This window comes from Vicia villosa, linkage group LG5 (genome assembly GCF_029867415.1).
Source record: "Vicia villosa cultivar HV-30 ecotype Madison, WI linkage group LG5, Vvil1.0, whole genome shotgun sequence".
Lineage (NCBI taxonomy): Eukaryota > Viridiplantae > Streptophyta > Magnoliopsida > Fabales > Fabaceae > Vicia > Vicia villosa.
This window is the reverse complement of record NC_081184.1, coordinates 164,156,678-164,173,285: the sequence shown is the minus strand read 5'-3', so window position 1 is coordinate 164,173,285 and position 16,608 is coordinate 164,156,678. Positions and strand designations below refer to the sequence as shown.

At 32.6% G+C, this 16,608-nt stretch overlaps 1 long non-coding RNA gene across 1 annotated transcript; it reads right to left on the bottom strand.

Moving 5' to 3' along the window:
- Window positions 1-439: 439 nt before the first annotated feature.
- Window positions 440-2,253, bottom strand: LOC131608071 (uncharacterized). The gene is made up of 3 exons (XR_009285481.1): window positions 1,986-2,253; window positions 1,139-1,236; window positions 440-768 (listed from the first exon to the last, which is right to left on the bottom strand). It is a non-coding gene; the product is annotated as an uncharacterized LOC131608071 (long non-coding RNA).
- Window positions 2,254-16,608: the final 14,355 nt, after the last annotated feature.

Below are 16,608 nucleotides of genomic sequence, written 5' to 3'. Positions count from 1 at the left end.
ATAATAAATATTCCTCTAAAAAAAATCTACATCAAAGAAATTTTTTTTTAAAAAAATCATAATAAACACAATGATTATAAAACAAATCACAAAAATGTAAAAATCAAATATAGCCATCCATTAAAATTACGTAAAATAACATAGCTAGATTGATTACAAATTATAAAATCTCATAAAGAATAAAGAATATCAAATAAATGTAATTATATATTTCATTTAACTTTTGAATTATAAAATAAAACATCAGAGAAAAATAACTCATTGAAAGAAACCAAAAATCACCCTTTCCTAGTGTAGTTAACTTTATCTATTTCTTGAAACTTGTTTTTTTTTATTTTGACTACTTGTAGTACCTATTACACCTATGCTCATAAGTTGTTCAAAAGTTGTTCGAGATCTCAAAAAATTACTAATATCTTAGGCATTGTAAAACCTCTCAATTCATGTCGTATGTATCGTAAAACCTCTCAAAATATCAATATCAATATTGTGACTATCAATGAGCTTGTCCTTCCATACATTAGTCATTCTCTTACGGTAGACATAAGTACCTACCTTATATTTGTAGGTGAAACAACACCTTAGTTATAATAATTCTAATAGTAAAAATTGAAAAGCTATTTAAATTACCTAAAGGTCAAGAATAAGTGTACATCAAACAATCTTAATAGTTACAATTTCTAATTTTCCTCATTACAGCTGCGGTACCCGATTGATTGCATTTGGCTGAATCTTATAAAGAGCAACCAACCGCTATGGTCAGAACAACTGCACCAGAAAAAGAGATACTAAAAAATTACACTTTCTTGTACACCACAATATAAGATTCAAAAGATTTACAAAGCAAAAACATTAAAAGCATTTTCTCCATAATTATGTATTTCTTTGACATAATCAACTATATATGGAGATTATTATATGAACACAGCTATAGAAAAATATTCGAGAAGCTGTGATCATAAACTATATATGGAGATTATTATATGAACATAACTACAGAAAAATATTCGAGAAGCTGTGATCATAAACAACATATACACATATATCAATGTTGGTAGGAGTTGTTAAAAGTTAAATATAAAGAGGAATTAACAAATTGCAGCTTACAACATCAGAAAATCATTAGTTGAAATCTTACTTGCAGTGATACAATACGATGACATATGAGGCTCTTGAGTATTCCCAGTAACATAACAACTTGAAAACTATGTAAGACGTCCTTGGTGACTTGCAAATCTGGAGATATGTTAAATATAAAGAAACAACAGTAAAAACTCAACAAATTCATCATAGTACTCTAGAAAATTATATATGATCACTCTAAATCTTCAAACCCATTTTCTATTCTAAAATCTCTAACCACAAATTACTCCATTTTTTTAGAAAACCCTAACTTTTTTCTAGATTCTTTTGTTTTCTCGAATAATCATACTTTCTATTTTACCTACAAATTATTTTATTGTTGTTGAGGATGAAGGAAGTTAGAAACCATAAATCAGACCTAAAGACCAAGAAAAAAAGAGTGAAGTTAAAAACCAAATAGATCTTCTTTAATAACACAGATCTGAAAAACATCATTGATCTTTTTCACAAATAAATGGAAATATTCATTAAACAGTAAACATCATAACTACAAAAACCAGTAAAAATCACATATTTGTCATGGAACTAACACTAAAACATACAACGAAAACTGAAGAAAACAAATTAAACCAAAATCTATTTTGTCTAAGAAAAACAGACCAACATACTACCAGTTCAAAATAATTCCGATCACCACTATTATTATGGATCTGGCAAGGAAAAGGAAAATCAAGAGTGATAGTTAAAAAAACATGTCTAAAATTATGGAAAAAATATAAATAATATTGTTAACCAAAAACAAAATATTAAGCTAAAACATGAATACAATGTTGTTTAAAAATGAAACGACTAAAAATGAAACAACTAAAAATGAAAAACCCTAAAAAGTTTATATCTTTTACCTTTTATAGATCTAAATTTGAATCCTTGAAACTTTCTTCTATCTATTTTACCTACAAATCCTTTGTTGTTGTTGATGACGAAAGATGTTAGAACCTCCGAGATTGAACATGAAGAATCTGAAGAAAGAAAAAAAAAGAGTGAAATTAGAAATCAAATGGATCTTATGAAATAGAGAAAAGAAAGTAAAAAAATAAAACCAGGAAGAAGGGGAAGAGTTAGGAGAAGGGAGAAGAAAAGAAAGAGGATTGGTGAGAGAGAAAAAGAAAAAATAATCGTGAAAGAGGAAGAAAGAGAAAATCAGTGAGAGAGAAAAATAGAAGAAATAAATGGCAAAACCTAAAAGAAAGAAGGCTGGGGAAGCTATCCACGTGGAACGTTAGTGAGCAAGCAGGGTATTTTGGTCTTTTCCATACCATTCAATTTTCTTATAGGATAGATGTTACATTTTTTCTTAATAAATAGTTTAACATATTACTGCTATTTTTTTAAACATCAAATGTCAAAATGTATAATAAAATTTATTATAAACATATATTTGTAAGAAGCAAAGTTACATTACGGTAAAACTTAGAATTACATAAAATACTTGCAATTTATTAGAATTAGCATCAAAATAATCAAAATGTGGCATCCTAAATAAGTTAAAATCATTACTTACTAAATAAAAGATGTTCAAATAGTTGAAATTGAAGCAAGCAAAATTAAAAACATCAAAGTCATCACTTGTCAAATTATAAAAAAAAAAAATATATATATATATATATATATATATATATATATATATATATATATATATATATATATATATATATATATATATATAGTCACTCAATAACCCATGGGTTTTGTGGGTTGGGCGTGGGTTTACCCATAACCCAATTATTTTGAATGGGTTTTCATTTTTGAAAACCGTATTCACCCAATAACCCGACCCAACCCACTTTTTTGGATCGGTTTGGGTGGGTTTTACTGGGTTTATTGGGTTTATCCAACCCATGAACACCCCTACTCCCGTGCCCGTTTTTCCGCTTTTTTAATATGCACAACATCAAAATACAAACGTATAAGTAACCAACTATGAAATAGTTTTCATTGTATAACTGTTTTATAACTATGTATGGTTTATAAAATTGTCTCTATCCTCCATTATTACAACCACTTCCATGTTGCCAATTAAAAATAAAATTAAATTTTCTCTCTCTGTTGATTTGTTTGTTTCCATGCAAGTATTTCTCGTAGAAGAGATAATTATTTCAGTCTAATATCAAAAAATATGTGACATTGTAACCGAGCCAATAATATAGTGACTACATATTTCATCCTGTACATGTAGACACATATCATATATGTAAGTAGTACGTTGTATGAAAAAAGAATTCTTGAACACTACATTATTTTTTTTCTCGAGACTTTCTCTCCCAACTCTTGCTCTCTCTTTCAATGAAATGTTCTGTCACTTAAAAAATGAGAATCAATATTGCAACATATACAAAAAATGTATGCCAAAATAAATAGATTTGGAGCCAATTGTTCATAACAACATTTACAATATGGATAAAATTAAATAGAATATGGATTTAAAAGACAAAAAACTAACAAAAACAAAATATATATAAACGTAATAGGCACTTTTAGAGATTCTCTAGGAGTGTGATGAATACTTTGTATTTGGGTTCATCTTTCAAAATAAAAAAATAAAGAAATATCTATAATTATATATAAATTAAAAAAATAAATTTATGGTATAGTAGAGAAACAAGGATATAATAGAAACAAAGATGCACCAAGAAATCAAGAGAAAAAACATGCACCAGATAATGGTTTTTGCGGCCACGACTAACATATTGAATTTGTACATTGAGAATGTATTAATGGACCAATTCTTTGTGGTGCATTAATAGACCCAAAAGAAAAATCTATATAAAATTGAGAAGGAGTAATAATGATGGAAAATTTATCAATTGATCGGATTTGCTTATTAAAAAAAAAAAATCAATCGATAGGATTTATAGTGCAACAATAGAAGTTATGTAATTCCCATGAAGTTGTAACTTATAGAGGATGGAAGTTACAACGACACTTTTTTTTTAATAATTATATTGTGTTTTATTTAAAATTAATTAAAATGAGAATAAAGGATATTTTAGGAAAAAAAACAGGTCAGTCCAAAACTATGTATATATATATATATATATATATATATATATATATATATATATATATATATATATATATATATAAATATAAGTATAGATGACACATCTACTTTACAAATCAATTTTTGTAAAGACTAATTATATCAAATTCTAATTCTTTCAATTTTCAAATGATCATTTATTTTTTGTCTAACTAAAAAAGAAATTGAAAATTGAAAGTTGGACACAAATCTTTAACGAAAGTTTCTATGATAATATATGAGTGACGTTTTATAGAATAAAATTTGATCTAAAATAATTTATATATATATATTTTTAATATAAAAATAATAATAATTTTTTAATTGTGTCATCTAATAATTAAGATGTGTGTTATTTTTGACATATTAATAAAATTAATTTAATAAAAAATATAATAATATTTTTATTGTATTTTTAAATATGTGTGTAAAAAACTACATTCATTATGAATTGAAAGGATGATAAATCAAAACTGAAATGTATAAAAGAAACAACATTCATTATAAAGCGAGCAACTAACTTGGTTCTGAATTGAATAAAAGAAACGCGTGTTCAATTCTCAGTTGTCATTATGTAAAAAATATTTTGAACCTTTAATTTAGGAGACAGAGGAAAGAATGTGAAGTTGAGGGTGCAAATAGAGGTTAAGGGTCTAATTTTTTGTTTTCTCAAAAAATAATTTATTTATTTATTTATTAATAATTTATTTTAAAAATAATTAGTTAAACAATTTAAACTTTTTTTTACTTAAATTTGATTAATTAAATTGTTTATAATATGTGGTTAAATTTATTAACCATTTAAATGATTCATTTTCTTCATTTAGTCCATTTTAGTTTGAATATATGTATTATTTACTTAACCATATTTTTGCACATCCCTACCCCTAATTTATCTATGGAAACGTACAAGTATTTATGAGAAACACTATTGATGGTCCTTGGATATTGATTGAAGACTTTAACAACATCATTCATTCGAGTGAACAAAAAGGCGGTAATTTTAATCATTTTAGGGAAACTTCTTTGTTGAATGTCTTTGATAAGTGTAATTTAGTTGAAGTAGACATGGCTGATGAGAAACCCACTTGCAATAGGCCTTACATTGGTAATCAAATGGTCTATTGCAAACTGGATATGACACTAGTCGATGTTGCTTAGTGCATGGCTTTTCCTGGTGTATATGTTGAGGTGTTATGTAAATTTCATTATGATCATAACCCAATTCTCCTTTTGTGTGGTCTTCCCCTCAAAAACCACATTCCACATCATTTTAGGTTTGAGGTAACTTGGATCACTCACCTGAAATACTTCAATATAGTCCAGACTGTTTGGGGAAAATTCCTATAAGGGATTGTAACTTGTCTCCAAAATGTGAAACACGATTTTATCCTTTTTAATGAGGAAACTTTTGGCAATATCAATAGAAGGAATCACACATTGAGAAGAGACTCATGGGTATCCAACAATCTTTAGAGTGAATAGATTCGCCAAGACTAGTTTATCTCCAACAAGAGCTTCAACAGGAGTATGATGGGACCCTAGCGCATGAGTAGATTCATTGGTATGAAAAGGCTAGAGATGGTTGAATTAAATTGGGACATCGGAACACCAAATTACTTCATACCAAAAGGGTAATCAGGCGGAAGAAAAATAAAGTCCATGACCTTCATCTTCCCAATGGTGTTTGATGCATTGATGATACTATTCTCAAGGAAAAAGCACTAACTTTTTTAAAGGTCTTTTTCGTCCTACATCTTCTATTTCCCCCGCTAGTATAGATGACTCACCGATGGCTCTGATCCTTACTGAAGAACTCCAACACTCTTTACTTAATAGATGACGAGGGAAGAAGTTAATTATGCGTTGAATCAAATACACCCATTCAAGGCGTCTGGCCTTGATGGATTCTAGGGTATTTTCTTTAAACAATTTTGGGATATAGTTGGGAATGACGTTGTCCACCTTATATCATACTCCCTCCATTCTCTTTTATAAATAACTTTTTATTTTTAAATTCATTAAATAATTGATGTATCTAGTCTATATATAGCCTAAATACATCATTTATTGAATGAATCTAAAAGTCAAAATTTGCTTATAAAAGAGAATGGAGGAGTATGCTTTTGTAACAAGTAGCTTTCAATCATCTATTTCTAAGGCTCTTATCGCATTAATTCTTAAGGTAGATTGCCCCTTAAATTTTAAAGAATTAAGGCCCATTAGCTTGTGTAACACTATTTACAACCTTTTACAAATAGTGAATTTCTTATTCTACCCTATAGGGTGAAAAACACCCTATGGAATTTTGAAAATGCCATGTGGAAACCAGAAATGCATTTCCGATACGCATGCTCCACAGTACAATACAAGTCCAAAAGTCTATCCACCCTCTTTTAAAGAGAAAACAAAATAGGAAATGCATTTCCGGTACGCACCCTTCACAATATAATACAAGTCCAAAAGTCTATCCATCTTATTTTAAAGAGAAAACAAAACTAGAAATACATTTCCGATACGCACCATTCACAATACAATACAAGTCCAAAAGTCTATCCATCATATTTTAAAGAGAAAACAAAATGCCCCCGTGGAAACCAAAAACGCATTTCTGGGGAAATAGATTTGTTATCAATTCTTGGTGCGTCCCGAAAATGTATTTTCGGTTTCCAGGGATATTTTTTGAATTTCACGTGGTGCGTAAGAAAACCATAGGGTGGATTAAGAAATTCCCTTACAAATATTATGGTTAATAAATTGCGTTCTTCTCCAAATCAGATAGTTAAACCCTTATAGAGTAGTTTTTTGCTTGCTAAAGGGACAACTAATAATACCATTATCCAGGGTTGGCCCAATTAATCTGGAGACCATGTTCAAATTTTTAAAAACGGGTCTAATAAAGATATTTGCAGCGTAGTTTAAATCAATTATGAAGTAAAAACACATCTTATCTATAAATAAAATTATTCGGCGATTCAATTTGATTTTGAATAATTAGTTAAAAAAATCATATCTTATTCAATTTCATGTAATTTCATTTGAATTAATTTATTAATTTTACTGATCAATTTAAATTTAAATACCCTTAATTATACTATATATTACACATAAGGATTTATACTTAAACGATTTGCACTTTTGACTTGTAAGATTTATACTTTTTAAAATATACAATACTTTTGAAATAAAAAAAAGTGTACAATTAATATAAGAAGTTTTCTTAAGTAATAAAATTATTAATTTGTTTCTCTATGAGAACTCAGAAGTATTAGAATTCCAACTGTCTTCACCATTGTTCCGCTAGTTTTTCTTGTTGCATGAATTGAGGAGCTTAGCTCATTACATATTAAAATAAGGCTTAAATAGTTCCTTAGTCACTTTATGTTAGCGAGTTTTTGAATTTGGTTCATGTATCTTTTTTTTGTCTGAATCCTTATATCTCATTTTCATGTCGATGTTAGTCCTTGGGGTTAAATTTCCGTTAAAAAACTCTGACTGGGATAAATTTGCTAATGTGGAAATGATTTATAAATTTATGTGGTTAATATGTGGAAACCTAGTGAAGGGGCCATAATAATGAGGACGAAATCAAAAAGGATACATTTTTGCATCAAGTTCATATCTTCTTCCTCTCTTATTCATGTCTTCTTACATATTTCATCCTCATCTCAAATTCTATCATGGAAACATCATCAGTAGGTAATTACACTGAGTCTCAAATCCCATTTTGTGGTTGCAATAAAGCAATAAAGATGTTCATCTCAAATTCAACTGAAAACCCTAAAAGAAGATTCTGGAAATGTTCAAATTTGGGATTAGGTTGCAAGCTATTCATATGGGATGATGAACTTGAACACGTCACATCAACTAAACCCAGAAGATCAATTGGATGCAATTGCTCATAGCTAGTTCAGGAACTAGGTTGCATTATTAAAGAAATTGAAGTTAGGAAAAAAATAGAAGAAGAAATTGAAGTTGGAAAACAAAAGGAAGAAGGTCAAACTGCTCAAGCTTTTGTTGACTCTTTCATGGTGTCTGTTCCTTGTTTACCAGAAATGGTAGTGAGATTCAAGTTCATGGTGTCTGTAATGTTTTTCTATTTTAGTCATAGAGGAAGATTATATGTTTTCATTTCGTCCCTGTAAGGATCAATTATTGAATCAATTAGTTCTTATACTAATTTTTGTTATCGTCCCTATATGTTTGGAACAATTTGTATTTCATCCCTATTTACTAATGTTTTTATTGTATTACATATTTGTTTGTTAATGGTTTGTTTGTAATTCATCCTTGTATATCATGCCTTTACATATTAATCTAGAACATAAAGGCTTACTAAATACAACAAATCCAAATCATACTTAAACCATGATGATGTTTGAAGCCTCAGAATTATATAAAGCCAAAAATGGCATATAAATATGTATAAAAATACAACAAAAAGACATACCATGCATAAATGAGTTTGATGGTATATATCTTAGAATTACATAAACATAATCAAAAGGTAACCAAAATACACCATAACAAGTTGCTTAATCAAGACAATTCCATAGGTTGTAATGGATCACTTCCTTCTCCTTTGAGTTTTTTGGTTTTAAGCACCCATTGTTCTGTCACTTCTTCTTAACTCCAACTTTCTTGCAACTTTTGGTTTGGTGTCTTCTTTTTCTACAAAGTATACAATATTAGAGATACAACAACATCAAAGAATAATTCCAAATCATAATCAACATGTATAATAAACTCAACTGGTCTTGAGATGACATCCATCAACACCAATGAAAGGCCTATAAGATGTCGTGAAGCCTTTCTTAAGCCCATTGAATTTAAAATAAAAGTTGCCAAACCTTGGTTGGAGTGTAGGTGCAATCCTTGCTAGATTAATTTTACGAGTATTCCCTGGGTTAACTCTCCTTAACTCTGCAGAGTATCTCAATAAAAGGTTGCACTATTTCACTGCATCACCTTCAATCAATGCCTTTGCAATTTGTTTGGCCTTCCATGCCTTGATCATAGTTATACCAACAACAAAGTTACTCCTTATTTCAGAGACAATATCATGAATCTTAACACCATCAGAAGATGCCATTCTAGCCGCCTGTTAATATATAAAATTAAAGTCTTTGTATTTCGATTGTCAACACATTATATGCAACACGTTGATGGATGTCGAAGGAATTTGAGTTGGTGCTATAGATAGTAAGATGCTTTTGAAGGCTTCAATATCAACAATAAATGGGTTATCTTATAAGATATTCAAAAAGGCATTCGGAAAAAGACATTCGAAGAAGTGTTTCAAAGAGTCAAATATTGACATACTGTGCGTCGATCAAGCAAACAACTCCTACAAAGAAGTTATCAGAAGTTATTAAAAGTAGTTATCCAAAGGGACATGTGTCAATCTTAGATTAATTAAGTTATTAAATAAGACACTTGTCAAAATATTAGATGTAGGAAGTTATTTCTTTTTCTCTATAAATAGTTGTAATTACTATGTATTAGGGGTTGGATCCTATTTTCTGAAAAAACTTGTAACACCAACGCCGCGGGGGCAAACGGGTTCAAGGTTGAACAGAGATGGATTCGAGTCATCCTTTACATTTCCAACCAATTTAAGATTGTTTTGTTTATTTTCCTTTTTATCTAGCAATTCTACATTTCTTTTCTTTTTCTTTCTTTTGAATGTTCACTTTGGTGTTATTTATTTTAAGTTGCCATAGGACAACTTGTCTCATAAAAGTTGTTGGAAGCAATTCTAACACTAATAAGAACATGATCTTGTTCTTAAAGAATGCATGAAGTGATATCATAAATCGCGAGGCTTGAACAAATATTGTAAAAAGAATTTTATCCAGTCCTAAAATGTTGATGGATAATGATTGTTTACATTACCAAAAATTGGTAAACACCGCCACCATTTTAGCAACCCACTTCCAAGTAGCATAACTATTATTCAATACCCTACCACACGTGTGCCTTCTAACCCACTTCTTCATTTTATATGTGTGCTTATTCCAAACTTTACTTACTAGTGCTAAAAAGCCACAATAGACCATCAACTTAAAAGTAACTATCTGTTAAGTGCCAAAATGTAGTTATTTTATGTTTGTAAATAGTGGCACTTATCGATACTTTTTGTTAATACCGTTTGAATAATTCCCCGTTTTTGTGTATATTTGTATCGTTTGTGTTTTGTTACGTTTTCGCGTAAATATGTACCGTTTGATAGTTTTGTTGTCTTTTTGTAGGTATTTATGTGTGTTCGAAGCTTTGAGGAATAAAGTGTCGAAGACACGGCGGCGAACACGCGATTTTACCAATTCATCGGCGGGCAAGGCTCAAAATAAGGATGATCAAATTCATCAATTTGGTTGCAATTTGTTCATTGTTAGATAGAGCATGGAATAAGCTTTCCAACGCTTCAAACCGGGCGCAAATCGGAGTTACGGTTCTCAAGATATGACCAAAACAAGATTTGCTGTTCTGTTGAGCGCGCTAAGCGGGCTTGACCGCGCTAAGCGGGCTCTGGGAGCATTTTTGACCCATTTGGCAGAAAGTTGGGCGCTTAGCGCGGGTTTTTGGCGCTAAGCGCGGTCTGGCGGTCTAAGAAAAATAAAAAGCAGCCCGCTTAGCGCGCTGGGCGCGCTTAGCGCGGTCTGCGACTTTCAGACTTGTATATATGTTGTAAAAACACATTTTTAGGTTTTTTTATCATCCATTTCCCCCATGGAGTGGCTCTGGTCCAATTTTGATAGTTTAGAGGCTTAGGAAACACCATTGGGTGCGACGTCATGTGTATTGATCATGGATCTGTCTCGATTTCATTGTACCGGTGAGATCTTTCCGGTTCATCTTCTCTCTTCCCTTTGTTTCATTCCAATGGTGGGTGTTGTATGTATGTTTCTACTCTTATTGTATGTATATTTGTGGATCTTGGGATCGTTTATATATTCGCTTTACAAATCATCATTGTTGTTGTTCTTGATCTTTTTGCTTAAATGCTCTGGATTTGTGTTGTTGCAGACATGGACACCATAGATCTTGATTAGGAATGATAACTGTTAGTTTCTGAGTTGCAGACATGGATTTAGGACTAACAATCGTAGTGGGTATCGAGTCTAATGCCTCCGTGTTGTTTGTGTCGGTGGAGAAATCGCTGATGTGAATAGTACGGTTGAGCTTTCGTCGGTGTTGCAGACATGGACACCGATGTGGCATCTCGAGTGATGCCCGGTGATGTTGATGCGTATTGTGAGTGTCGAGCGATAGATCTTCAGATTTAAGTATTCGACGGGTAGAACGAAATGCAATTCCATAACTATTTCTCTTAGACTATTGAGATTGTTTATCTGCTTTTATTTACTCTTCCCGCATTTACCTTTCCGCACCCAAATCATGAAACTTAGAACGCGAGATAGTCGAACGGCCGTTTTTCTCAACCAATCTCTGTGGACTACGATACGATATAACCTATATCACCCGGTAATAAATAATACCTATTACTTTTTGCTTGCCGCTTTACCGCTCCAACAAAATGGCGCCGCTGCCGGGGATTGGTTTTGAGATTAATCGCATTGCGATGGTTTTGTGTTTTAAGTTTCGTAAATATGTGTATATCGTATATTTTGTGCATAGATGTATACTTGTATAGTTATACTTGTTTCATTTTGTTTGGTGAACTTACTAAACAAGTTGAACTCGGATTAGCTCTTAAATTACATATCTTCAATTTTCAACTTGTTTAGTCAATTTCACCATTCCTTGTAAATTGGTGTTTTTACACATACTTGTATTTTGCTTTTAATTCGTTTGTTAAGTGTTTGGGCAGGACGTTTTCTTTAGGTGGCGTTTGAGGCGAAAGCATTGGCGTACCGTGAGGAAGTTTCTTACCATTCGCGAAACAATAAAAGGCGTCGAGCTAACGACGTAAAACGAGCGCTTGTTGGGAGGCACCCCAACGGTTGTATCTTTTTCTGTTTTATTTTTTGTAAATGAGATGTATAGGTGTTAAGTGGAGGCACACTGGAATTTCTGTTTTGTTGCACTGGTTTTTGTCTTTCTGGTGTAGCGCGCTTAGCGCGCTAGACCGCGCTTAGCGCGGTCTGTAGCTTTTGGCTAATGAATTCTTTTTAATGATTCATTTGCCTCGCCTTTTTCCCACTTACACCAAGGCCTTATAGTGCAGTAATTATTGGTAATATGTGTTAATTCTTTTGTTGTTGTTTAGACTCAAATTTTGGCTCGATTACTTGAAGTCGCATTTGGTAATTCTTCAATTTTGATTGATTCAACATGCCAATTGTGCGGTAATGATTGTTCAAATTTGTACATAGCAAGGTACTCGTTTATCGCTTTCTATAGCTTAGCATGATTAGGAGACTTTTCATTTGTACAATTTTCATATTACTCATTCTTTTTGCATAACTTGCTCATTACTTGAATCACAATTAGTTTACCCTTTTTACCATAAATGTGAGGTGGCTTTCCATTGTGTATATATGTGAGTGACCGACATTTCTTGTTTTAACTGGATATTATTATGTTTAATCTTTCGTCTGTATTGATTTTGTGAATGCACGAAAGTGATCAATGCACTTGTTTGATTTTGAGCGCAACTACCATAAGCCAAATGTCATTTTACCTTGTGAGTGTGTGACCATTAGTACCCCCTTTGAGCCTTTTTGTCATTGTCCATTTTGTTTTTGAACTTGAGACATAGTTCACCCTTTTTGATGGATTTTGATTATCTTTGTTTTCTTGACCTATAATTATGATGTTTAGATGGATTTTTACCTTGCCGTAGAAAGTAGGGAGTATTCACTTTATGTTATGGTTGAATTCAAGTTGGGGAGAAGGTGTTTGCCTCTTTATGATGTGATTGATATGAGGTAGTGGAAAGAAAAGAAAAAGAAAAAGAAAAAAAAAATGTGAGAAAGAAAGAAAAGAAAAAGAAAGAAAAAAGAGAAAAGTTTGAAAAAGAAAAGAACAAAAAGAGTTTGGAATAAGAGTGTGCTAATAAGTATTATGTTTTGGTTTGACAATTTTTGATAAAGAAGAAGTTTGATTGAAATTATATTGTTTGAAACTTTGTGGAAGTAATTACTCCCTTAGGTTTAGGCAAGTTTTTTGTTTCGATTAGCTTTAGGACTTATCACTTGTTTGTAAACCGAGCCACATTACAACCTTGAAAGCCCTTGTGATTCGTGCCGTTGCATTTTCGATACTATTTTTGGATGAATGCATAATTTTGTCTATTGTTTGCAAGATTGCCGGGTGTGTGTCAAAGTCCTCACCTTTCGGTGTTTTCCATCTACCGATGAGTTTTTGCTAGGCGTGATTCATTATTGAGCTTGTTTTTGTTTAGAATGTTTTGTATGATTATTGTACTTACGATTGGTTTCATTTTCATGCGTCGTTGTAGGATTGTGGTAAGTTTTTACTTTGTTTGTACGTTTTTGGTTTGAACTGTGCAATTGTTTAGTTTTCTAAACTGTGTTGATTCTTGATTCTTTGGATTTTTACTTTTGATTCTTTGAGTGTTTGGCCTTGTTTGGGGACAAACAAATTCAAGTTGGGGAGAGTTGTTAAGTGCCAAAATGTAGTTATTTTGTGTTTGTAAATAGTGGCACTTATCGATACTTTTTGTTAATACCGTTTGAATAATTCCCCGTTTTTGTGTATATTTGTATCGTTTGTGTTTTGTTACGTTTTCGCGTAAATATGTACCGTTTGATAGTTTTGTTGTCTTTTTGTAGGTATTTATGTGTGTTCGAAGCTTTGAGGAATAAAGTGTCGAAGACACGGCGGCGAACACGCGATTTTACCAATTCATCGGCGGGCAAGGCTCAAAATAAGGATGATCAAATTCATCAATTTGGTTGCAATTTGTTCATTGTTAGATAGAGCATGGAATAAGCTTTCCAACGCTTCAAACCGGGCGCAAATCGGAGTTACGGTTCTCAAGATATGACCAAAACAAGATTTGCTGTTCTGTTGAGCGCGCTAAGCGGGCTTGACCGCGCTAAGCGGGCTCTGGGAGCATTTTTGACCCATTTGGCAGAAAGTTGGGCGCTTAGCGCGGGTTTTTGGCGCTAAGCGCGGTCTGGCGGTCTAAGAAAAATAAAAAGCAGCCCGCTTAGCGCGCTGGGCGCGCTTAGCGCGGTCTGCGACTTTCAGACTTGTATATATGTTGTAAAAACACATTTTTAGGTTTTTTATCATCCATTTCCCCCATGGAGTGGCTCTGGTCCAATTTTGATAGTTTAGAGGCTTAGGAAACACCATTGGGTGCGACGTCATGTGGATTGATCATGGATCTGTCTCGATTTCATTGTACCGGTGAGATCTTTCCGGTTCATCTTCTCTCTTCCCTTTGTTTCATTCCAATGGTGGGTGTTGTATGTATGTTTCTACTCTTATTGTATGTATATTTGTGGATCTTGGGATCGTTTATATATTCGCTTTACAAATCATCATTGTTGTTGTTCTTGATCTTTTTGCTTAAATGCTCTGGATTTGTGTTGTTGCAGACATGGACACCATAGATCTTGATTAGGAATGATAACTGTTAGTTTCTGAGTTGCAGACATGGATTTAGGACTAACAATCGTAGTGGGTATCGAGTCTAATGCCTCCGTGTTGTTTGTGTCGGTGGAGAAATCGCTGATGTGAATAGTACGGTTGAGCTTTCGTCGGTGTTGCAGACATGGACACCGATGTGGCATCTCGAGTGATGCCCGGTGATGTTGATGCGTATTGTGAGTGTCGAGCGATAGATCTTCAGATTTAAGTATTCGACGGGTAGAACGAAATGCAATTCCATAACTATTTCTCTTAGACTATTGAGATTGTTTATCTGCTTTTATTTACTCTTCCCGCATTTACCTTTCCGCACCCAAATCATGAAACTTAGAACGCGAGATAGTCGAACGGCAGTTTTTCTCAACCAATCTCTGTGGACTACGATACGATATATATAACCTATATCACCGGGTAATAAATAATACCTATTATTTTTTGCTTGCCGCTTTACCGCTTCAACACTATCCTCACTGTCCTTACTATCCTCACTTTCATCACATACTTCAACATCATTACCTACTTCATGGCCTGCTGCAGCAGATTCAACACCAGCATTTGTACCTACTTCAACATCTCCATCTCCACAAACATCATTTCATACTTCAACATCATTGCTTACTTCAACATCACCACCTCCACCAACATCGTTTCCTACTTCAACATCTTCAACTCCACCAACATCATTTCCTACTTCAACTTGTTCAGATTCTTCTGCATTGCAGTTGCCTTTAAGCTCAACATATATGTTCACTATAGACTTCATTTCTAAAGCATATTGAGATACATTGTGAGCATCTACATCACTTACCATTCTACTATACCTATCAGCATCATTGTTATACAACCATAACCAGTATCCTGACTGCTCTAGACCAGTTATCTCTTTCACAATCCTTGTTGCTTCAAATAAGCTTCATCTATCCGGATCAATTTCTATTGCATGCTCATTCCCCTAGTGTAATATACAATACAGTCCCTAAAAAATCTACCCCCTGTAGTGAAAAATCAAACTGAACTCCATCACTTACAAGTTTCAACAACAGACAATGAACAAAACTAACTCATCGATAGAACGAAGAAGGAAGATATCAGAGCTGCTGGTGAGTTACACAATGTTCAACTGAAGTGATTGCGTTACTTGATCATGAAATCGAGCGTTTCTCCATCTTCATTGGTTTGTCTCCTCCAACCCACACACAGAGATTCTAATTTCATCCAACATACATAACCCTAATTTACATGGACTAAAAGCAAATGTACGTTTTTGAACATTTGACATATCTGGTGGGAAACTAATAACCATACTCGTGTGTATTATGTTAACTAGAAAACAAATATAAATCATTTCCACGTCAGCAACGTTATCCCATTCAGCTTTTTTTAACATAAATCTAATCCCATGGACTAACGTCGACATGAAAATGAGATATAAGGATTCAGACAAAAAAAAAAGAAGATACAGAGACCAATTTCAAAAACTCGCTAACTTACCGGAACTAAAAGACTATTTAAGCCTTAAAATAACATTAAAACAATATAACTTTTCATAATATTTAATTAGAGTGTGCATTGAATTTTGAAGGCGTGATGATGATGACACCATTTTTATCACAATAATAGAGATTAATGTGTTTCACAATGCTAAAAACTATAGTAATGGATTTTTTTTATCCAAACAACTTATTTTTGATGCATTTGAGACAACAATATATTTGACCTTTGAGGTAGAATCAAAGACATTTGTAAATCCGTATAGAAATGGATTAGCTATTGAGTTCAGTCCGCGTGGAACGTGTGTGCCCCCTCCGGCTGTGGTCCTTATACGAAACCATTACCGACCAACAAAAGAAAACAGTACATGT